This window comes from Cydia splendana, chromosome 6, assembly GCF_910591565.1.
Source record: "Cydia splendana chromosome 6, ilCydSple1.2, whole genome shotgun sequence".
Lineage (NCBI taxonomy): Eukaryota > Metazoa > Arthropoda > Insecta > Lepidoptera > Tortricidae > Cydia > Cydia splendana.
In genome coordinates, this window is record NC_085965.1 from 21961923 (window position 1) to 21987688 (window position 25766).

The 25766-nt window shown below is 38.0% G+C and overlaps 1 protein-coding gene across 1 annotated transcript in view; it reads right to left on the reverse strand.

Moving 5' to 3' along the window:
• The window catches only part of LOC134791657 (uncharacterized), a 49364-nt gene extending 23598 nt beyond the window's left edge, over positions 1 to 25766 (reverse strand). The window contains exon 1 of the mRNA XM_063762740.1: positions 25625 to 25766. The gene's annotated coding sequence lies outside the window, so the exon portion shown is untranslated. The remainder of the gene's footprint in view (positions 1 to 25624) is intronic.

The following is a 25766-nucleotide window of genomic DNA, read 5'->3' on the forward strand; positions in this document are numbered from 1 at the left end:
ACTCAAAATCCCATACAAAATGACACTTAACGCACGCTATCGAATGAAATTTACACTACGTACTTTGTACACTGTACACGTCACTGCGGCTCACTGCGTACTATACATACGCTCCGTCAAGTACCAAGGTTTATCACTTGCCCAGTTTTTTGCCCTGCTGACAATTGTCGCTTGCATCAACCACTCAATGGCGGCCCATTGTGCTCGATGCAAAGTGCACATTACCGAGCGCAATGCAAAACGTATTGTAATAAGATTAGTATACAAATACATACTTATGTGACAATGGTGGGCTTTATTCCGTTGAGTTAAGGTTTCAATTGGGCGGTTAAACTTTATTAGTATCAGTAACTTTATGTTAAGGATAATGATGCTACAGATACCTACAAGGAAAGGTGCGTTAGTCATGAATGCCATCAGTGTTGCAAATAGTTCGAATGATTTGAATGTAACTTAGTAGGTAGTCTGTTCGAAAAGAGAAGAGTCCTGGAATGTATTGGGCTCCATACATTCCACGAGTCATCTCTTTCCGCACAGACTCTAAGTAACGTTGGTGTCCTAACACGCGTGTTTTAACCTCCTGAGTCCCTGAGGCCTTTATAAAGGATCCAAATGGAATTATGAATTAAAATGGAATATAATAAGGTTCCCAATTCAAAACTGCAATAGTGACAAGGGGGACTCAGGAGGTTAAATCCAACTCAGTGTCCAATATCGGACCCCTACCGATTGTTGCAACTTATGTAGATAGGTACTACTCGTACTTACTTACGACGAAGTTTAATTTGGTAATAAGTAGGTACGTAAGTTGTGGAGTGAAACATTGTAAGGTTTCCCTCTGGGTGGAAGGTCAGATGTATTTTTAAGGGCAACCTCAATATTATACTAATAAGGCAGTAACGTAGTGATTTTCATAATCTTCAGTTTCATATTACGAGAATAATATACCGATACCTACCGAGAACTCTAAGCTTGTCTAAGTATATGATATCTGGGAGGCCGAGCATTGCTCGGAAAACATAAAAACTCAAAAATACGCGTTTTCCCAGAGATAAGACCTAGCTTGATCGATTTTTCGCCTCAAAAACCCCCATGAAGCAAATTTCATCGAAATCGTTTCCGAGGAGCCCGAAATATATAAATAAATATGTACAACATACAAGAATTGCTCATTTAAAGCTATAAGATATGACTTCTGAGGATATAGCCGTTTAGCAATCGATTTCAGAGGAAACGCGCCACTGGTCAGCAAACTTTGACATCCATAATATATGTTTCGTCATATGCATGGGCGGTTGTCAGACCGCCGAAGTATAGCGAGTAGTGAGATGCGATTTTTTTCTTAGTAGGAAAAGTTTCCAGCGGTACCTAGTCTGGACATTTTTTTCGCGCGATAATCGATTTCGATTGAAAACGTAACCTACTTTCTATGCATCTCGCTCGTACTCGCATATTACTTAGTGCGAGCGAGATGTATAGAAAGTAAATTACGTAGACGTTTGCGTATATGTCAGTTTTGACACTGTCAATGACTTCAGCGTATAGGAGCAAAAACATTACTCAAACCTCTAAGTGGAAAGCGAGAATTGCTCAAACTCCCAAATAATTTATAATTACATCAACAATGACAATTTAACGACTCGACGCACATTCGCCAACCTTAATTCGACCAATTACCGTCAAGCCCCAGCCAACTGCATCAAATGCCTGTCAATAGCAATGGCCTAATTATAATTTCCTTCGAAGAATCAATTGAAGGAAATGTCAATAGAGATCCGCATTGAATCAAGTCCAGTTGCTACTGATACTGACCCGCTAGTTCGACGCACATCAATCATTGTGACAATCTAAGTTAGACCCTAGATTAATGTAAATAAGGATGGAATTCCATTGGTAGTAGCAGCGTGAGACACGCACGGAGTACAGAGTAATCATACTAAATAGGTCTGTTGTCATATCTTGGCGGCATTGCTATTCACACTCTTAACCGGCCGATTTGAAGCACTAAATAGTGTTGGTTAAGACTCGATCCTTTGAGACTCGACTCAGTTTTTCAGACTCTAATAATTATAAACCTAGAGATGTTAAGAACTAGAGTCTTTTAACTCTACATTTTAAGAACTCCAGTCGTTATAACGCGACTCTGCGCTTCAAAAACTTCCGAGTCTTTTGAGTCCCGAGTCGAGTCCTTTATTGAGTTTTTTAAGTTTAGTGCAATTTAAAGGACTCGAGTCTTCGAATAAAGACTTCGTCAAAATTTTTATATATTTTATGTACGAGTAACACAAAGGAAAATTGGCATATTTCAATGATTTGTGCATATGGAATTTTTCCTTTACCTGCTTGATCCATGTAGGGTGACTGCCATAGTTATTGGCCACTACATAGATAATTGGCCACTCCATAGTACAGCAGAAAGAAACAAGCCAATAGAAGTCTTATTGTTAAGAGTGGCCTATTACTATGTAGTGGCCAATAACTATATCAGTCACCCCACATACGTTCTAGGGGAGAAGGGGCTTAACAGTGAACTTGAAATAAATAAATAAATTTTAGGGGACGTCTTACACCGATCAAACTAGCCCCAAACTAAGCAAAGCTTGTACTATGGGTGCTAGGCGATGATATCCATACTTATATAGATAAATACATACTTAAATTCATAGGAAACACCCATGACTCAGGAACAAATACTTGTGTTCATCACACAAATAAATGCCCTTACCGGGATTTGAACCCAGGACCATCGGCTTCACAGGCAGGGTCACTACCCACTAGGCCAGACTGGTCGTCAATACAAACGTTTAACGTTGCAAAACTAATCAAGATGATATCATCCGACGTAATTGACGTTGTCGGGCAAATTAGTTTCATGGAAACAACGCGTTTGTGTACACACAGACTAGGAAAACACAACGATTATACACGGTGGCCAAAAAATAACTGCATTCCCGTTGCCAGGGAGGTTTTGGCATTATACTGAGCAACTTTTACTATGGGACCCACACCGGAATAGCGTAAAAAAAATTTGGCTGTTTCATAATTTTTGGCTGGTCCATTTTCTATGGGAGGGTAATTTTTTTTTCCGATTTCGGGGTTAGTCCCATAGTAAAATTGCTCAGTATAACCCCAAAACCTCCCTGGCAACGGGAATGCAGTTATTTATGTAATTTATGCTACATAGGGCTCTGACGTTTTTCAACTTTTTGATTATTTGAAAAATTAGGAGCGAAAAACACTCGACTCAAATTGTCGTTTTAAAATGAAAGCGTTACTGCGATTGTATGGCAGCCTCTATGTTCGTGTGACTCTTAAATCTACGTTTTTTTCGTTTCGTCGTAAATGCCTCTGTTTGACTGGCAGAGAATCCCTTAAGACATAGTAGTACCTACTTCTAAAGTCCGCTATTTGTACTTTTTTGCACCGATGTGCAATAAGGATTAATTGAACGATGATTATATTATACATAAAACGATATTATACAAATTACAATTTGTAATGATGATGATGATTACTAGCTTTGTTTATAATTAACAAATGATATTTAGATTATCTCTGAAAGTCGTGACAAGTACATTTTGTTCAGCAAAAACACGAATAAAACTGTATTAATGTATTTACATGAATTCCTTTGTGTACAAAACAATTACCTAGTACTTAAAACAAATGTCATCGGGTTCAAACAAAGCTGAATGCGAACTAAACAGGACGCAGATAAATAACCTATGTGTATATAAATATATACATACATACATAAGTATATTAGGTACGTATGTCATGAATGAAATTGTTTTTTACAGCGGTCACCGTCTGCTGACTCATAATACAAGAGACGGAAATAATTCCATATTTTACTACCTAAATAACTACTGTACCTATTGAAATCAGTGACGGCATAGAGGAAGCCCTCAGTGAGTACATTTTGTAGGGTTCCGTACCCAAAAGGTAAAATGGGACCCTATTACTAAGACTTCGCTGTCCGTCCGTCCGTCCGTCTGTCTGTCACCAGGCTGTATCTCACGAACCGTGATAGCTAGACAGTTGAAATTTTCACAGATGATGTATTTCTGTTGCCGCTATAACAACAAATACTAAAAACAGAATAAAATAAAGATTTAAATGGGGCTCCCATACAACAAACGTGATTTTGACCAAAGTTAAGCAACGTCGGGCGTGGTCAGTACTTGGATGGGTGACCGTTTTTTTTTCATTATGGTACGGAACCCTTCGTGTGCGAGTCCGACTCGCACTTGCCCGGTTTTTTTTCTTCGAAAAACGGTTCACATGACAGACACTTATACATATCTGACAATTATCACTCCCTTCCCATAAATAGACCCAGCCCGCATTTTTTAATATTAAGTACCTACCCAATGTTACACACGCTATTAAAAAAATGTGATTAATGACTAATAAACATTTTGATTGTCACACTGTCAATCCTCTTGCGCAGCATTACAATATTGAATTCACAGAATTCACAGTGTGAATTTTAATTCTTTTGTGCTGAGCGTTCCGGCTGAACATCTAGCGACCTTCACCAAGGAGGAGTTTTGGCCGAAGAGTGTCAAGTTCCGGCGGTTCCACGGCCGGCTCCCTGACACTGCGGGGTTGCGAACTGCATCGCAGCCATAATTATGTGTTTTTAGTTTTGAGATATATTTTATAATAATATGTAAGTATGCTAGTTTCACGGTATTTATCTATGGGCCAATAGTTGCCTGAATATAAATATTTTAAATTCATTTCATTTTCATTGACAATATTTGACTTTAGCAAGCTGCGCTTTTTACAGTTGAGTCTCCCGCGGCACAATACACGTTGAGTCAATTTTGAACTCTAGTGACTAAAGTTCAAAAATACTATAGAGTCTAGTCAGACTTCTATAATAGTTAAGTATACTAGTTCGTTGCAGACGAGAAATAACAGGATACTGTCATCAACACAACAACAGTTTAATTGTTAAAATTAACCGATCCTTCAACAAATTATAAAACCCGTCACTTGACCATTATAGCCACTCGCTTCGAATACCTACTTATCTCATTTGAAGTAAATTTGTATAACCTTCAGTTGACCTTCACCCCGTGCCAAGAACCCGTCTAGACCGCACGTGCATGGTTTCACGTGAAAAACATTTTGTTTTGGCTCTTTGAAGTAAATTGGCTCTTTCATTTACTTTTTATGATGCGACAAACTAAGTGGACCTGCTGAAATAACAGACATATGATCGAGACGATAAAAAAATGTTTATTGTGACGTGGGCAGTGGTGATGGTGCCCATTTGTCATTAAATTTCAGTGTCAAATAGGGTCATTGCGTTAGTTTACCGTTCAATGCCTGTTTCCGTCCACTTGGCATAGCTACTACAAAGAATTGCGTATCATTTGAATATACAGGTATACATGGTATACGGTGGCCCATTTAGATCGGTCAGTATGGAAAAATCTGAAACTATAAGACATACGACGATCTCTTCTTAGGAACCATGTCATCGATTTTAGTAACAAGAAAAACTGCATTCATACATTTAAAAAAAATATGTAAAATGTATTGAAAAAATGGTGGTATTTTCGAAAACTTACTAAGCTCAGTTACGATTGCATTTATTTGTCCATCATAGTAGATTCCTTAGAGCGACAGAGTATAGCAACGCTTTTTTTTTTTGCTTGAGATTGTCCATGGTCACTTCGACGCATACTTCTTCTGTACCCGCCTATAGCTACCTACAGTCACTGACAACAGTGTTCTGCATAAATCTATTTCATAGCCGGGCATCTGATTAAATTAGACAACTTTTAATGGTGCCCAAATTAACAATCTACTGAGAATTCTTTGTTAGCCTTGCATATGAGTGTGGTGTGGTGGACAAAAATCGTGAGTTCAAACCTCGGTATAGTATAGAGCAAAAAAATTATTAAATAAATAAATAAATATTAGGGGGGGACATCTTACACAGATCAACCTAGCCCCGAAACTAAGCAAAGCCTGTACTATGGGTGCTAGGCGTCGACATACATACTTATATAGATAAATACAGATATACATAGAAAACACCCATGACTCGGGTACACATATTTGTGTTCATCACACAAATAAATGCCCTTACCGGGATTCGAACCCAGGACCATCGGCTTCGCAGGCAGGGTCACTACCCACTAAGCCAGACCGGTCGTCAAATTCTAGAAAAAATGCAAAAAGATGATTGAAAATTCGGTCAGTACCCTTATCAATCTTATCATACAATGGCAAGAAATTAAAAACAAAAATAACCCTTTAGGTTAACAATGCAAGCCAGACTTACAGCCTGCGGGCTCAGCACGGTTCCATTTTTATCGACTATCACTATGCGCGTCCCTTTCGCACTTACATACTTGTTAGAACGTGACAGGCATGGTGACAAGGGATAAAAACGCGACCGTGCTAAGCCGCCTGGTTGCCATGCTCTATTTTATATGTCACGTCCAACCAAACCTTTCACAATCCTGACGAGAATAATTTATATCCGTCATTGTATAAACGTGAAAGTAACTTTATATGGATATTATCCATACAAATAGAATACAATTAGTTTCTCTTTTATATTATTTATTATATACTTATATTTATTTATTTAATAAAGTGCAAGCTTACAGTACTACACCAATTCACTTACACCTTCGAGCAACACGGAAGGGAGGTGGCATTCGCACTATTTCCCCTCTGCCGAGGTACAAGATTAGCGCGTCAATCTAATCTAGCGCGGGTAATAAAACTAGTTGCACTTGGATTTTTCACTAGACCGAGTCCAGACGCGCGCGTGAATACTGCTGCACAAAAATGCCTGTTTGCTCGGTTTTTTGTTATAAAAAGAGGTCGGGGACATCAAATTTACAAAAAGAAAGTGTTACATTTCACATGTAATATTTTTTTTTACATATCATACGTTTAATTACATTCAAACACAATTATTATATTTCAGTCTCATGTAATTGTTGGATTTATCGATTTTGCTCGCTCAGTACAAATTGCAGATCGGTCGAGCGACAAATCCGACTTCTCATCTCTCAGAATACAATAACATACTTCAACGAAAATGTGTTAGTGTGCGTGTTGTGACACTTGTCACTCGTCCGTACACAAAAAGAGATCGAGGTTTGCAAGATTTGTCTTTGACGTGTGTCATTTTCTATGTATTTGTGTCGTCATTACAGATTGGATTTTGTATGTAAGTGTGTGAGAAGTGCGACTGTGTGCACCTTTCCCCCCGCGAAAAATGGCAGAAAGATTTGTACGGTGAGATATCGCTTGAGCCTCTCCCTTTCGATGTGTCGGAAGCCGGTGTTGCTCGAAGACTTACACACTAGAAAAATATATACATGTCAGAAACATTCCAAAAAACATGCAAACAGATAAAATGTCAAGGAAGATAAAATTTACAAATTCGGTCAATTAATTAGGTACAATATTTTAGATTTATATGTCGACAAAGATAAAATTTACAATTCAGTCAATAACTTACAATATTTAGAATTGAGAAAGAGTCTAGCAGTTGCATAGGTATGCTAAACTATTAGCGAACATGTCGGCATCTGCGTACTGAGCGAGCAGGCATAGTTTAGATTCATAAATTGAGTCATTCGTACGGATCTTTTTGATCTCAGACGACAGACGACTAAAGTAGGTCTTAAACAGCTGAAACCGTTAAACCGTTAACCAGCTCGTTCAGCTTTTCGCCTGTTTCGTAAGAGGTCGTAAAAAGTGTCATTAATTTTCCGACGGATTTTTATCACCCAGCTGTGTCTTATTATTCCATAAAGGCCGCTGTGCGCGACTGTATCGTCGTCTAGACACATAAAAAACTGTTTTCATGTAGACGAGCTCCTCATTGAGATGAGTATAGTCTGACCAGGCTAACTCTGCAGTGACAAAGTGTGGAAGTGTGACGATCAGAAGGCCTACCGCGAACAACGTTTGACCAGATGCCTCCTAATCACACTTACGTACGAATTTACAAGTGCGACAGAGAGACAACACGTCGAACATGGTTCGCGGTAGGCCCACAAACATGCATCGGATTGTAGGGGGCACAATAAATGACTGGTAGGAGTTCCTAACTTAACTCTATTAACCAACTAACTCAATTATCGATGCTTTTCCCATATGTATACACATATACATACCAGTTAAGTTAACAATCAAAATGATGGTTATTGGCGCCATTTTTGAAGCTAAACTTTAAAGTATTGTACTCGTAAAGTTTCTACACGGTGAAACAAACTTGTAAGTAGGTAGGTAGGTACATGTCTTCATGTGGAGGTAAATGCATAAAAAATTGGTATTTGTCATCATAACATCGAAACGCAAATAAATTCATTACTGGGTACTTAATAGGTACAGACGATTTGAGGTAAAATTAAATAGGAAAATACAAATCCTTTGCAATTAAAATGTTATAAAATAGACTGCAAAATATAATAAAATTACTGTTACATGACCTGCACGGAAAATATAAAATTTTATCACCTAGGAACTGACTTAGCAATCAGGCATGGAGATATTACTACATACCAGTACGTACCTACTTAATAGTTTCTTCAGGGCGATTCCGCCTGGTACTTAACCTTCCCAGCTGCTTATCTTATAGCTACCTTAATTTAATTACCATTGAACCACTTCCTCTACATAATATATAAACAATAGTACGCTTCAAAACATAACATGAATACGTACACACTGAGAAATTTAACGATCTTCTGGCCTAAGTAGCCTAGTCGGTAGTGAGCCTGCCTAAGCAAGCCCTGAGTTCGAATCCAAGTAAGGGCATTTATTTGTATCATTTGTATGTACCTATATACGTATTTTTGTTAGTAGGCTTACTGTGGGACTAGGTCAATTTGTGTAAAATTGTCTTATACTAAATATCTTATTTATTAAAACCAGGATTCAACTGGTTTCATAAAGCAGTCGTTTTAAGGGTCATTCTCAAAAAATAATGCCCAGTGTCTTATTGCCGCGGCCCATACAAAATGTGTGAACAGAGTCGTGGCAATTAGACGCAACCGCAGACATGTTCTCAGAGAATTACCCTTAAAATGTAGAGTCAATATACAAGTCTGTCCACCTCTATCGCTTTTACAAAAATTTAGTCAAAAAGCGATATTACAAATATTGTTTGGCAAAGTTTAAATATAAATAATAATAAATGGCTTCAAAACAGTTGGCAATACTCAGCCTCTGGTCTTTATTATTCTAAGCTTAGACACAAAAACTTACAGATTTCACTTGGCATATCAACAACACCTTAGTTTTTTTTTTCACAAACTTATTAAAATCCTTCGTTATTATAAACAGTGGCCAGACATAACAAACGCAGTAAAAACGCACTAACGACAAACATGGTCGTATATTTAGAAATCTCTTTTGTTCTGCCAGACGAGCTGTCATAACAAATCAGTTGGTTCACTCGTAAACCCATTTCCCTGATAAACCTTGCAATCTCTTGATCTGGCGATTCTAATGGTAGCCAACTCACGTCATTTTACATCTGGTACTGAGGTGGATAAGTACTATAGTTCTTTCGCGTTAAGATTGAAGTTAACTCATCATTGTCCGCCGGCCTAGCAATGCTCGTGACCAATCAAATCGTTCCTAATTAGAAAGTGCGTTCAACTGGTCACTGTGAACTTAATTTTCTAATTATGAACGATTTGATTGGTTACGGACGTCGCTAGGCCGGCGGATAGTAATTATTTGACTGCATTCTTAACGCGAACGAACTATAGACGGGGTCCATATTGGGTTGCATATAAGTTTAAGTCATATCTTTGATGCGCATAACAACTTGTGTCATAATCATCATTGCGCATACAAATGAAAAGTCATATTATATTGTGTCATACATTTTTAGCCATAATATTTGATGACATACTAAGCAGTTGTCATATATTTTTTGCGCATATAGGTTTTGATTATAATGAATCAAATGTCATACCAGCTAAAAGCATATTTATCGATACTTATAAAGTTTTTACGTATAACGTTTTGTAGCATAATAATTTTCAACCATAATGGTTTACATAAATAATTTAAGAAACTAATTTTAGCCTCTCGACAACTTCTTGAAAAAACCTTTGCCCTAATCTCCGTCCAAACACATAATTCGACGGAGCCCCGCTCACGCGGGGCTCCTATTTCTGCGTGGTTTGCCCTTCGGGCATCTAAAGAAACCTAACGAACCTAACCTACCTACTATGATTACTGATTAGTTTCTTTTATAAAACCGTTTCAGGAGAAACGGTCCTACTAGAGGGGGCTCCTCTTCTTCTATCTCCTCTTTTATACGGTCTTTGTGTGGTTATGATTATGACTAAAGTAATATTTGCTTCATAGGTTGCTCATATATATTTATTATTCATGCTTTCTAACATTTATAATAAAAACATATTATGACCACTAAATATATGACTTAATTTTTTATGTCTATATTAATACTATGCACTGCAATACATCGAACGAAAAATAATTATGGATTTCAAGCAGATGACTTAAAATTTTATGCGAATTAAATTAATGACTATAAAAATTATGACAACTCATTTATGACAAAACCCCAGTTATGCTCAGGAATAATTCTGACTAAAGATTTTTATGACTTACAATTTTATGCATAAAGTGTTATGACAATTAAAAATATGACAAAAATTGTTATGCGACCAGAGGGAGTCCCCTATAGACGGCATCGGGTGTTTTGGTACTTCAAGAACCACAGGCCCTACCGCAAAAACTCAAAGTTCCATCTGCCTTTTTAAGTTTTTTAACATTCAAAATTATATGCAGCCAGCGCAAAAGTACCTATCTGCTCCCTGGAATACTTTTCCCAATAGAGATAAATCTCTACAGTTTCGCGATCAAAAGTGTCTGATGCAGTCTAATTTTCCTACTTATAGAGATATGTACTTCTATATTTCTTTTTGTTAAGCTTTTAATGGATTGTAGATATTTTTGACGCGCCATCTCATCCTTTACCTTTGATGCTGACTGTACCTAAGAATGGTATATAATGTACAAAATGTTCGGTGTAAGTAAATAAATTTTATTTAATGACCGCTGTTAATCAATTTAATTTATATACAGAAAACCCTGCACGTGATTTTGTGTTTGCAATCTAGAAATACGAAGTGGTTATTGCGTATAAATTCTGTCTGTCAGGAATTTGTCCAGCACGCCTCCAGTCTTGGCCACCTCTCACAAGGTCATTATGGACGCCTGTGACATCTATGAATGTCTTTTATAATTGTAATATACCGCTCTAGGTGTTAATTGGCACCTGGAAGATTCAGTACAAAGACTGAAGTTATGTTGCTAGTCTATTAGTTCTATTACACACGTAGTCCCACCAAAAACTAAAAGCCGAAACCACATCGGATACCTCGCAGTCCTCGCACCTTATATACGTATAGTCGCTCGCGTTTACCCACCGGTAGTAGTTAAATTTAGCGCAACATGCTCTGGGTCAAAAGGATTGACCGGATCCGAAACACTACGTTGCGCACCAAAACAGGCATTGTCGACGTTGGGGTCAAAACCGCCAGCCTAAAGTGGGACTGGGCAGGCCATGTACGACGTATGCACCCACAGAGGTGGGCTAAACTAGCCACGGAATGGGTGCCACAATGTAAACGCCGGCATGGTCGGCCTAGGAGATGGCAGGACGACTTTTGCCACGGCTTATGGGAGATTGGGGTCCGCTTGACAACTAATACCAAGAATTGACGTATTAGGCACTAGTTTTTACGAAAGCGACTGCCATCTGACCTTCCAACCCAGAGGGGAAACTAGGCCTTGTTGGGATTAGTCCGGTTTCCTCACGATGTTTTCCTTCACCGAAAAGCAACTGATAAATATCAAATTATATTTCGTACATAAGTATCGAATAACTGGACAGTGTACGGTCGACGTCAAAAATATACATACAAAAATATAGTTTACATTTTTGCACCTTACTCCTTTGTAATAAGGCAAAAAGTGTAAACATATATTTGACGTCGACTGTACAACACAAAAAAAATGATGCAACCAATAGTTTTTACAGGCCTTATATCCATCGGTATTAAAACCTTTTCACTAATAAAACAATCAATTAGCATCAATATGGCGCCCACTTCTATTTCCGTGCCGCTTTATCCATTAGTTTATTCTGGTACAATTGCTTGTAATTGGAACAATATATTTGTGCGGTACAGTGCGAGTCAATTGGTCAGATGATGGGGTTCGAGACGGTTCGGTCAGCTGTTCGGTACTACAATTATAACCACTTGACATTACATGCTCAAGAGTAAGACAATAATTCTTTGTTATGTGGCAAAGTCGTCTTTCAAAAAAGTTACCTACACGTTTTTCATGAATCACTGCATGCGTGATCCTATATATTTAAAATATCCAATGTCCGTGTCTGCCTTACATGTAACGGGTAACCTCGACCAGTAAAACCCCATTAGAGGCAGTTGCGAGGAGTGCCGACCCAACCCTTAGCTCGTTATCTTTTAGAATAACTCGTCCATGTTTCAGAAACTATCGTTTAACCTCCCGACTATATGTAGTATAAGTACTGCAAGTAATAAGTATATGTAAGTATATGTATGGTCCACAGGTAAGTACTCAATACGTAATTAGTAATTACTAATTAAAAGGTTGCTAGGTTGCCAAGGTTGGTAGATTGCCCGTAGAACCGATGGCCGTTGGGGCGGAAAGGTTCTCGAGTGGCGACTGGCGACCACGTACCGGAAGGCACAACGTGGGTAGACCCCCCACAAGGTGGACTGACGACCTGGTAAAGGTCGCGGGAGTCCGCTGGATGCGGGTGGCGCAAGACCGGTCATTGTGGCACTCTTTGGGGGAGGCCTATGTCCATCAGCAGTGGACGTCCTCTGGCTGATATGATGATCATGATGATGATGAATTAAGTAGGTATGAATATCAATATACCTAAGTACATCAACATCAGACAGTGCATGTACACCTGTATAGGTAGAATCTTGGTGAAACAAATTCAAAATATTGTACCATTTGTACCCAACACCTACTTTTTTTTTGTATGTATTTCACCTTTGGACCAAAGTTTTGCTTATAGTTGGTTGGTTACTTAAAGTACTGTAATTTTCTGTTTATTTAAATCTCAACTCGAATCTAGAACTTTACGTATCGTAAGTCTCGAGACATTAGATGGGGTATTCCAGATTTGGGTACATTTTTTAACACTTCTGATAAAGCTAAGAAGTCGATATTTGGCAGGATAACGTCTGAAAACATAGCTTTAAATTCAACAGTATATAATACAGTTTTCTGCAAGTTATTAAGGTAGCCGCCATACGCGTCACTTTCCCGATAAAGTAGTCCTTTTTGTGGAAAGCAGATTTTCCAGTTTTCCTTCAATACCGTTATCTAAGTACATAAGATGTCTGCGCCGCGTCTAGCGCCAGCGCCGCTTCTGGCCCCGTAGACGACATGCCAATCACTGGGCTGATTTAGACGGCGCGCGAACTCGTATGCGATATTAGTTACATTGAGGACTATTGGTTCCAATTCAGCCGACCAATCAAATACCGCAATCTAAAAAAACTCGCATGCGAGTTCTCGCAACGTCTAAATGAGCCTCCGCTCCGTATCGAACGAGACGCAACTGTCATTCGGCGCGATTCGGGAACAGCCATAAGGTACCTTTACCCGTGGGACGTCACATATCTTTACTATATCGTATCTAGTTAATCTCTAATTCATTTCCCGAATCGCGCCGATTGTCACACTAATATGGAGGAGTGATAGAGATACACAAAGCGATTCGATGGCGAATCGCAAGCGATCTGTTCGTCGTTATTGACACTCGGCTATCAGGCGACGGCCCACTTACATTCACCACCGTTTACCTACTTACCCAAGGGGCCCACTGATTACCAGTCCGCCGGACACTATCGGCCTGTCAGTTAAACGCAAAAGGTGACAGTTCCGAACAACTGACAGGCTGATATCATCCGGCGAACTGGTAATCTGTGCGCTCCTTTAAACAAAAGAGCTGTGCAATTTCAAAACGGTGCAAGTCAACACCACGATCCTATTGAGGCGGACATGTGGTTTTGGTATGTTTGATTTTGTACAGTCAAAGAATCTCATTTCCGTACCATTTCGTACCTTGTCACAGTGACAATCAATATGAAAGTCGCTAGGGACCTCATACTATTGTCACTGCGACAAGGTACTGAATGCGAAAGTGCGACTTAGTAATAGAGTTTTCGTAAATAAACTTAAGGCTATTAAACTTATGTCGGAAGCTCACTCTTAAACTGGTACACAACCGTTAAAATATGAATATAACTTGAAAATGTAACACATCTTATACCTAATATTAAATATATAGTGATGTCTGATGTGTTATGTTATGTAATTTAGATGTAAATATGAAATACTGTAATTGACATGTAAAACGATGTTTTATAAAATAATAAATGAATGAATGAATGAATGGTACTGAAATTAAATTCCTTGACCGTACCATAAACTCAGGCAACTATAGTCCTACTATGTTACAACTATGGTACAATTTGACGTTAGTTATTGAGACTCCTATTAAAATTATACTCGTTAGACTTAGTTATTAAACCTACTGAAGCTTTTTCTACATCATGTGATAATTTCTTATCAAATAAAAAAGTACAAATGGCAAAATTAATGCCTGAAGCCCTAATGTGTCCGAAAGCCGGCAGGCGGGCGCAACCGTCGCGCACTCAGCCAACAAGTTCATTCACACGGTCGTTAGAACCCGCATTCCTCGCAAGTACATATCAGCTTTTGCTCCTTTATTTTCAGAAATATAACAGGACAGCTTGAATACCTCGCATACCAGACAATATTATATGCCTTATTAAGATAAGTACATAGTTACATTGCCACAAACAAGAAAATGAAACTATAAAATGTGCAGTAATAGGAAAATATAAACGACGATATAAAAATAAAAACAGTGAAGTTAGCATCAAACTTAACGTCCAAAGACACTTAAATTTGAAAAGCTTTTACGCTTAGAATATACTTATTTAGAAAACCGTAAATGCTCAAAATGTTGGTTTAGGTTTTATTAAGTAACGAATCATCTTCTAATCACCAGTCGCATCGGAAACCTAGGCTCCAAAATATGCCCTAAAGCACTAGTTTTTTACCAAAGTGAATATGACTAATGGTTTTCCAATCCACAAGAAAAATGAGCTTTTCTCTCAATGTTTTCCATTACTGAAAACTAAACATACGAGTATATCAACGGTTATTTTGGACTAATTAGTAAAAACAATCCTACACTGTTGCTACAAAACATTACATCGATTCGACGATTTTAGACATTGCACAATTTGCACATGCAAATTCTGCCCGTGCACAATGTTTACTAACTTGCCCTCAAAACACCAGACGATGGAAACAAAACAGCGCGTATGCTGATATACCGAACATGACACTGTACTGTATACTTCGAGCAACACGAATGGGAGTCTGCTTTCGCACTATTTCCCCTTTGCCGAGGTATAAGATCAATTGTGCATACACAAAACTAGCGCAGTGCGTGTTGCGTTGCGACTTGCGAGTCATCCGTACACAATAAAGAGATCGAGTTATGCAAGATTTGTCTTTGACGTGTGTCCGATTTTCTATTTATTTGTGTCGTCATTACAGATTGGATTTTGTATGTAGTGAGTGAGAAGTGCAGCAGCAGATCAAGTGCCGGAAATGGAGTTGGATTGGGCATACACTCCGAAGGGATCCTGACCACATACCGAGGCAAGCCCTCGACTGGAATCCCCAAGGAAAGAGGAAACGTTGCCGCCCAAAACAGACCTGGCGCCGGACTATTGTTGCAGAGGCGAAGGCTATCGGGAAGACTTGGAGCGAACTCAAGCACGAAGCTCAAGACCGATCCAGATGGCGGCGCACTGTGGACGCCCTCTGCCCCACCTAGGGGACATAGGACAATAAGTCAAGAGTGAGAAGTGCGACTGTGTGCACGTTTCCCCCCGCAAAAAATGCCAGAACGATTTGTACGGTAAGATACCGCTTGGGCTCGCCCCTTCCGACGTGTCGGATCGGAAGCCGGTGTTGCTCAAAGACTGTATAACATGACTTCATCAGTGCATAGTATGCAATGGTGCAAGTATTCGTGTGAGTCAGAGAACCGACTGTCAGATTATTACTTTGATTAGATTAGATATATTTACCAGTAAATCTTAAAGAAAAAGACACAGTATTTTACACAAAAGGATAAAACAAAGGCTTTCACTAAAACATTTGTATGTTATTACTTATTAGCTATCTGCAGAAGGATCCTTCCCTTTATGTATTTTCTTCTCATGAAGGGGCATCAAGGGATGATTATCGATGGTCAAAGACAAAAAACCTTTATTTCTGACCAGGCGGCCTAGCCAAGTTGACAATCCCTTGCGCTTCGCCATCGAATCGCTTTGTGTCTTTCTATCGCTCTTCCATATTAGAGTGACAGTGACAGTTGCGTTTCGTTCGCTACGGAGCAATAGCGATTGGCATGTTGTCTACGGGGCCGGCATTAACCCTTAGGGGGCTGTCCATAAATTACGTCATCGATTTTTGACGATTTTTGACCCCCCCCCCCCCCCCTATAATCATCCAAAAATCATGCTTCAAATGACCCCATTTCCTCCTACTTCATGCTACCGTCATCCGATGTCCAGACCCCCCCCCCCCTAATTTGAAATGACGTAATTTATGAATAGCCCCTAGCGTGCATAAATGTTTCGTAACAAAATGCAATAGCTAAGATGTAATTATAATTTACAAAATAACATTTTTTTCGGGTGGTACGACGTTCGCAAATCACGTACCTTTAGCATAATAAAGCAAATATTGTTACATTAACTGGTGGTAGATGACTTAAAATTAGGTATTTGCGTGTAGAGTCAAGGTCGGCCAATATGATACAGCTGTTTGGTAGGGAATCGCTGTTTTTTAAACCAGGCATATTTATCATGGTGGGAATATTTAGGAAGTGTACGGTAGGTACCTCCGTTCCATGTCCATTTATTCTATTAAGTTAATCTTCTTGTCGTCGGATCTCTGACTATGTGCAGGCGTGGCTCACTCCGCGATTTCGTCGCTTTGCTACAGGTAGCTAAAAGTACATCCGTTCGGCCCCAATTTTGGGGTTTGCCATAAGCCGCGCGTGGCGCTGTCGCCACCTAGCGGCCATATCTGTGCTGATCGTAAGAGACGCGTTTTGTTAGAGAGTGAGTCTTCTGTGCCTAGTACTATTATTTATTCTGTACTATGTGTAAACGAACGTATTTACAGAACCACCTAACAAGCTCCGCGGGAAACGGCAGGCAAAGCCGCTAATCACTAGAGTGTACCAAATGCCTTTAGCAAATTCTATTAACCGATAAGCTAATCTACTCGTCGTCGGATCTCTGACTACGTGTAAGCGAACGTCTTTGAACGTTCGATGAACTTAAGCCAAGAACCCGCCTAACAAGCTCTGCGAGAAACGGCAGGTAAAGCCCGCTACACACTGACTTGTCTAGAGAGTCCTTTTTCATAGAACTCTTACGATTTGATAGTTTGTATATTTATTGTTTGAGAAGCCCCGCTCCCACACATCGCAAGCACTTAAAATTGTTCTCTGTCCCTTAAAATTCATTTTTAAGTTTTTTTTTATAGCTTGTTATAGAGTCCCACTGCTGGGCAAAGGCCTCTCCCCTTGATTTCCACGACTCCCGTTGTTGAGCTTTTTCCGGCCAGTTATTAATGAAGGTGTCTAAAGTCGTCCCGCCATCTCCGTCGTCGTTAAGATTTGTTATTTAATTATATTTGACGACAGTAATGGATGATTTTCACGCAATACATATAAGAATGACAGCTGGTTTAAAAAGCATGTCTCACTGAATTACTGAAAGGCCAAACGGAACTAATGAATAGCAATGCTAAAATAATTAGCAATTTCTTCTGAAAGTACCTATTGTCAATAAAGTAGAGATAAACCCTAATCTAAGTCCGCGTCTGTCTGTTTATGTTTAATTTTGCGATAAACTCAAAAACTACTAAACGGATTTTCATGCGGTTTTCACCTATCAATAGAATGATTCTTGAGGAAGGTGTAGGTGTATAAATTGTTAAGGTTTTGTGTAACCCGTGCGAAGCCGGGGCGGGTCGCTACTTCTTCAATATTAAATCTAAATCCCGTTCATGTAGACACAGCTTTACGGACTTTATAAATAATTTTATTTGCAAAACACTGGCATGGACCTTGCCCATAAATAAGTAGGTATATTTAAATTAGCTATGTATTATAACAAGAATTACTTTTATCTGTCCGTTTCTTGGGACTTCTTTACATACAATGGACATTTTATTGTGTATGTCCTGTCTCAAAATTAACTCAAATACATACAGATATATGCTTTTTTGTGTGCTTATTGTCAGTCGCGTGCACAGAGATTTGGGACTGGGTAGGCAAAATTATATCAGAAAACCGGGCAAGTGCGAGTCGGACTCGCGCACGAAGGGTTCCGTACCATAATGCAAAAAAAGGCAAAAAAAAAACGGTCACCCATCCAAGTACTGACCCCGCCCTACGTTGCTTAACTTCGGTCAAAAATCACGTTTGTTGTTTGGGAGCCCCACTTAAATCTTTATTTTATTCTGTTTTTAGTGTTTGTTGTTATAGCGGCAACAGAAATACATCTGTGAAAATTTCAACCGTCTAGCTATCACGGTTCGTGAGATACAGCCTGATGACAGACGGACGGACGGAAGGACAGCAGAGTCTTAGTAATAGAGTCCCGTTTTACCCTTTGGATACGGATCCTTAAAAAATGAGAGCTACTAACTCACCAAAAAAATTGCGTGATGGTTTTCATTTTGTTGTCAAGTCTTTTCAATTACTTCTTTTTTTGGCTAAACGAAAGCTTCGAAAACGCATCATTTTTAATAGTTTGCACACACACACACCCACCACAACTTTCACAGTTAAATTATCCATTTTTTCACTAATCGCACTTTATAATTTCCGGCAACTGTTAACTGTTATCTCATAAACTCACCAAAACAAACAAACAATGGCGACCGAATAAAAAATGAAAATAAACTTAACCAAATACTGTAAACGAATAAAAAAATAGTCTCGTATTTGCACTAAATTACCATAGCAAATGCTACTTTTTAAAATAGTCACATAAACATCGGAACTATTCGGAAACTTTCGGGCGTCATTCGTTTAGGTTTGGTACGAAAGACACTGCCTATTGCGTCTAAATGTGTGCGTTACTTGTATAATTGTGTGCTCGTACTTATAGGAAGGCCCACTACACTGTAACCGCGTAACGACGAAGGCACACATAGAAAGATTTAGACGGAAATGTTTTCTGTCTTTGCCGTGCAAGGCACGTAGCGGCGCTAGTGCCGCGTGGTGTAAACTTCGTCGCGTAGAATTATTATAGATGATGACTTGATGACAAAGCTTAACCGGTAGATGGAGCGCTTATTAATTTTTAGAATGTTTTAAGTTATATCGATTACTGATAGTACGATCAAGTATACATTAAATTAAGTAGTTTAAGAGGATAGACATCGGAATTATAGTAGGGTAGGCAGTGCCTTTTTGCCTTTATGAAGTGCATGCCACTGCTTATTGTTTAGTATATCTATGTATGTAAATCACATGAAATAAATTATGTATTTAAATTTTTGACAAAGGTCACGATAATGACACATTGGGCATGACCGTCTATCAGGTAAGACCGTCTATCAGGTACAGGTACCTAAGACTGTCTACAAGGTCGCTCATATTTTAATACTCAGTTGCTATACAAAAATATATTCATAGCTTTGTTTATTTATTACTAATTACTAAGGAAACTTGTGTTTCCTTAGTAATTGTATAATACATATATATATACTTGAATAATGATTCACAGTTTTAATTAACATAAAAGATGTTGAGGAAATCCCCTACTTAGCAATAACAGGACAAAAACACTCCATAAATTAAATACCTAGGTACCTTCTTAGGTCATAACTAAGTAATTAATACTTCTATTAATAATTAACACTCATTAATCACTTCACCGCTCAAAGTTTATTACCTAGCGAGTTTTTTTATGAAACAAAGTTGGTATGACTGAAAATATACGTTTTTCCTCTTAGAATCAAACCCCCTTATTCATAAACGTTTACTAAAGTTGACAAGCCGATAATAATCGTTTGTCCCTTTCCATCATACCAATACGTCGGAAAGATACAAACAAACGATTATTATCGGCTTGTCAACTTTAGTAAACGTTTATGAATAAAGGGGGAAAGTATGTATAATGTACATATCTAAGTACACCTGCGGGCCAGCACGGTTCCATTTTTATCGACTATCACTATGCGCGTCCCTTTTGCACTAACATACTTGTTAGAACGTGACAGGCATGGTGACAAGCGATAAAAACGCGACCGTGCTACGCCGCCTGCTACTGTCAAACTTTCTTTGGTTTATCGGTTATCCTCCTGTTGGCCTATATATACGTACTCGTAGTACCTACATATGGCCCCAATTCACTTTTGACTCTTTGTCAACTTGACAGGGCAAATTTTGAAACCCGGTCCGATGACCGGGTTTCAACCACCACACCACCACATTATTCCGAGGATGACCGATGTTATCAGGAGGTTAAATTCATATGCAACGTAGCGACTTTTATGAATACTATAGTATGTATAGGTACATATTTTACGTTAAAATACATTAGAATGTAAACACCAAATTTAATAAAAAACACTGTAGGTATTGCCTAAATATTTTGGGGGCAAACACTTAACAACATTAGCAAATTTAACTATTATTTATTACAATAATAAATCATGTCAGGAAATCCCTTTCACCAAACAGCTGTTCGGCTAAAAAACCACCTTACACGTTTTTGTTTCAATTCGTAAACGGACCTGTAAAATCCCGTTTAAAAATAAACCGGTACCTTATTCACTTTCGCCTCTCGAGTTCTCGACTCAATGGAAAAGTACCAAGCCATGCCCGACCACATAAAACTAAAAGATACTAAATGCACTTTGTATAGTCAGGTATTAAAAGAAATACATTTTGAACCGTATGGCTGCGGAGTAGGGTTTTATATTGCACGCATATTTTTAAACCATCGTATCTTTTTTCCTCATGGCGCTACCCAACTGTATTAAACACCATGAGTAGTACTTAATGCTAGGGAATAAAGTATAATTTCGTTTAATTGAACAGCACATGGAAGGGTTAAGTTTTTATGAGTTGAATGTCATTCATAAATGCCATTGTTATGTGACACAGGTACACGAGTTAAAAGAAGCATGGCAGGTAATTTATCAGCTGTTTGAATAGTTGACTGATGATTTCTCAAATTGTATTAGCTTTACAACAGTGGACGCTTACTTCGATTATGTTTACGCGGAATCATGATATGGAACAATGATGTGGGGTAATCGGACGAGCAACTAGATTTCATAACTGTACATGAAAGTAATGATATTATTTGATTTGCATTTGACAATAAATACAATTCAATATCATTCAACATACCTATGTAAAATAAAACCCCCTAAACTAGTTATTAAGTACATTTGCCATAAAGAAGTAATAATAAAAACATGTTACACAGTAAAATAAATTCAGATAGCTAGAGTAGAGACTTTAAAGGAGCAAAACATATGTGCAGTGTAATTTCAAATTTATTGGCGGTTTTCCCTAAGCAGACCGAAACAGAAATTACCCCCTATTAAGACGAGTTAGCAACGCGACATAATAATATGTGTAATACTTATATCCTCACATACATATAATATTCGTTATCAGCAGTAAAGAGTGATCTCCACGTCTGTGTTAAGTCTATCGTTGAAATTCAAAAGGCATTAAAACGCTAATTCTATGTGTACTTCTTATCTTTTGACTTTAGATATATGTATAATAAATGCATGCCTAAGTATACCTATGAGTAATCAGTAAACAGTTTTAGAACATAAGACTAGTATAGTTGTTAGTGTCATTAGACTCATTAGAAGAAAAATTTATAGTACTTATCAGCAATCGGCATACTTAAAATTCTATCAAAAAAGATAACAAAAATACATAATATTATTGTTATAATTAGTTCGCAGAGACCCTGACAACTTGGAGAGACTTGTGATGGGAAAGGTGGACGGCAGACGGCCTAGAGGACCAAGTCCAACGAGATGTTGTGACCAAGTATCCGCCCAGATGGACATCACACTATTTAAGGGTGAAACAGATCACTGTGTTATGTCTTTCCTGTAGACATACACAAGAGTTAAGGGCTATAAAGGTTAATTTTCTTGTTTAACCCTTATCCACGTGAAAAGGTCCTCCTTTTATTTAGAGAACTATGATAAATCATTGCTTACATGCCCACAAGCTGTTAACTATTGCCCACAGGAGAGAAAACATATATAGTGTGTTATCGCGAGAAGTAGAGAACTACTATGAAGTATTTGAACAAATTAAATTATTTTTCAGATTTTATTTCAGTTTATAAGTAGAGAACTGCCATAGGAAAAATTTGTAAGCGGAGTCACGATCCTCAGCAGTGAGGGACCGACTTAGAAGAAGAGATTGTTATAATTAATGTAACTAAACGGAAAATGGTGGCTACATTTTTCCGTATAGGTGATATAGCAAAATAAAATTATGTGACAAAGACCAAAAGTTAGGGAATCAGTAGGACAACAATATTAATAATATATATTGTTATTATTATTTATTATTTAACCGTATGGCATGAACAAAGAAGGACAATTAGAGTATAGATTTAAGGTCGCTAAGCCAGGTAACCAACTACTAAATATATACTGATTTTTCATAAATTAATTGGTTTATTAGAAAACACAATTCCCCTAATGAGGTCGCCACTGGGCAGTCGACGCAATCTTGCTTAAAGGATAAATGTTACTACACATATGTACCTATGTATTTAACGAGAAATCAAAAAACTAACTCAGGTAGAGGATAATAAATTCCACTCATTAATTTCAAGGATAAAAGATACGTTTTTTGTAAGTCTCACTCGTTTTCTTGTTGTTATAGGTATAGTTGGCTATTTTTAATGGCTCCAGCTAACTGTTTTAATAAAAAAATAAAACGGCTTTTGAATAAAATATTACCTACAGTACCCATTAAAAATACACTTCTAACTATGTCAGCGTCGCGTCGCATTGTTTCTATTTTTTGCTGAAATATTTTCATACAAATTCTTTCGGTTCTGCAGCATCAATGTAATATTTTATGTATTATCTAATTTCCCGTAGGGTCAAGGCGAAAACAGTGGCTTAGCGCGAACTTTGGCTCAGTCGCCCAAATATCGCGTCGTTGAAATTAGGTCGACTGAGCCACTGTACCTACCTGGCTTTTTTCTACCGAGCCACTAAAACATTTCGCTCTGTATAAAAATCTCCGTTAAATGTGACCCATTTTTATTGCTCCTCGGTGTATAATAAAGATAATAATAATAACGTACGTTAGTGACCCTGGCACGTGCCTATATTTGTTCACGTTTTAGTACATTGTTGACTTTATTATCAATCGTTTGACACATTATATGTAAACTTTCCCGTTGTACTACAACGTGACATAATGTTTACTGTCAGCGTTTGATCCTACAACATCCTACTAATAAATACTGTACAGTCACCTGCAATAATATGTTACTCTTCGAAGGCGGCAAAAATATCTCACACGATATTATGCCTCCACAAATAAGATCGTGTCAGATATTTTTGCGGCCTTCGAAGAGTAACATATTATTGCAGGTGACTGTACATTTTCAATATAAAATACTTTAAGAGTCCGCAGCAAGATCGGCCGAATTTCACCTTCCCATACAAACGGAGTTTCGTTCTCATTTTAAAACTACGTGTTGGATTATAACAGTACCAGTACCAATACAATGACATGAGGTACGTACATCTATGCCTGTAATTAGTTTATCCTCCATCTTATAAAACAAACAAAATAGAGCAAAATCAAGTTTTGTATGAAAAACTTAACACTTTCAGTGCCAAGACCCCCAATTCCAATACAAAATGAACCCGACTATCGGGTTCTTGGCACAAGTGTTAAATTCGCTATATTTTTAACTATGGTGTCTAAAACTACATTTTCAAGTTCCTCTAACTTAGCTTTTTCGGGTAATATTAAGGTCAAAGTTAGGCCACGTTCAAAATATTAAAGTTAAAATTATCCGTGTTCATCTTAACACTATCTACACACAGTTTGTGTCCGTACTTTATTAGTGTTTTATTGAAATTTTCATAATTGCAACTAGGTATATGTCATACACTATACAGCATACATTGCAGCAACATATAGGTACCTAGGAATAATAAGCAACCTTCAATCAGTAAATTCCTACTTGCTCATAAGTCTTTACACTCTTTACTAAGTACCTAGTTACGTATACATAGGTACTTTTACTTAGTAGGTATTCATAGTGTAATAGTGAAAGTCTAATTCCTCTACTTTAAAGTAGATACCTACTCTATTGTAAGCAATCTATGGTAATCTGCCTCATAACGCGTTGCTAATAAGATTGAATATTATATTAATTCCAAATGAAATTGGGTGATAAAACTCAGTCCATTTTTGATTAAATAACATATTATTTATATTTTTTAAACTTTATTGATTATTACACAGTAAAAAATATACAGTGACAAAAGGCGGACTTAATGCTACACGGCATTCCCCACGGCACGGAATATTACCGGCCACCGTCACTGAAGGTACAGTCACCTGCAATAATATGTTACTCTTCGAAGGCCGCAAAAATATGTAAGTAACACGCTCTTATGGCTCTACAAATAAGATCGTGTCAGATATTTTTGCGGCCTTCGTTGTGTAACATGATATTGCAGGTGACTGTACCTTGATATTTTCAAACAGGTAATCTAGAAATACTGTAGAGCATTTTTTTTATTCATAAAAATAGAGTTTAGTTTTTAAGGAAGGCGCAAGCTGGGTCAATCTGTAATATACTCGTAAGTAGCTGAAAAACGTAGGAACGCCGGTAACGAATGTTAACCAATTAAAAGTAAACAACTTTACAGGCAAGTGCAATTTTCATAGTAAATACCAACAAGATAAGGACATAATAGTTATGTGTGTCATTCCTAATGGCACTTACGTGGCTTCGATCCTCTCGCGATCCCAACATTACCTATATTTATACTATTTATAGATACGTTTTACTTTAAATATAGAACGTGACTGGATGTCTGGAAGCTGACGCATTTTAACGATAAGTCTGAACCGTTTTTTATTATATTTACTTATGTTTCCACACTAAAAAGTTTCTCTAGGACTTTGTACGTTATCTTTATACACTTTGTTGTAATCGTAATTCATAGTAACTTGTAACTTATTTGTAACGAAGGATAACCCGTGACAAACATAAAAATAAATTGTAAATCACTTTGACTCTCATTGAACGAAGATTACACTTATCAGCGTCAAAACATAAACATCAATACATTGCTAACTTCACTACGGTTACAACAAAGGGAACGGTTCATTCATAAACTAATTATAAAAGTAAGTTACCTTATAGCGGGTTCACGTCACTGGTACAGTTCACACACAACACAGAACTCACAAACACGTGCGTCGTGGAAGGCAATCGGTACACATCTGTTCGTGTTCACGAACCAACAGCGGCGCGGTCGCGCCTCGCACCGCCTCGCCG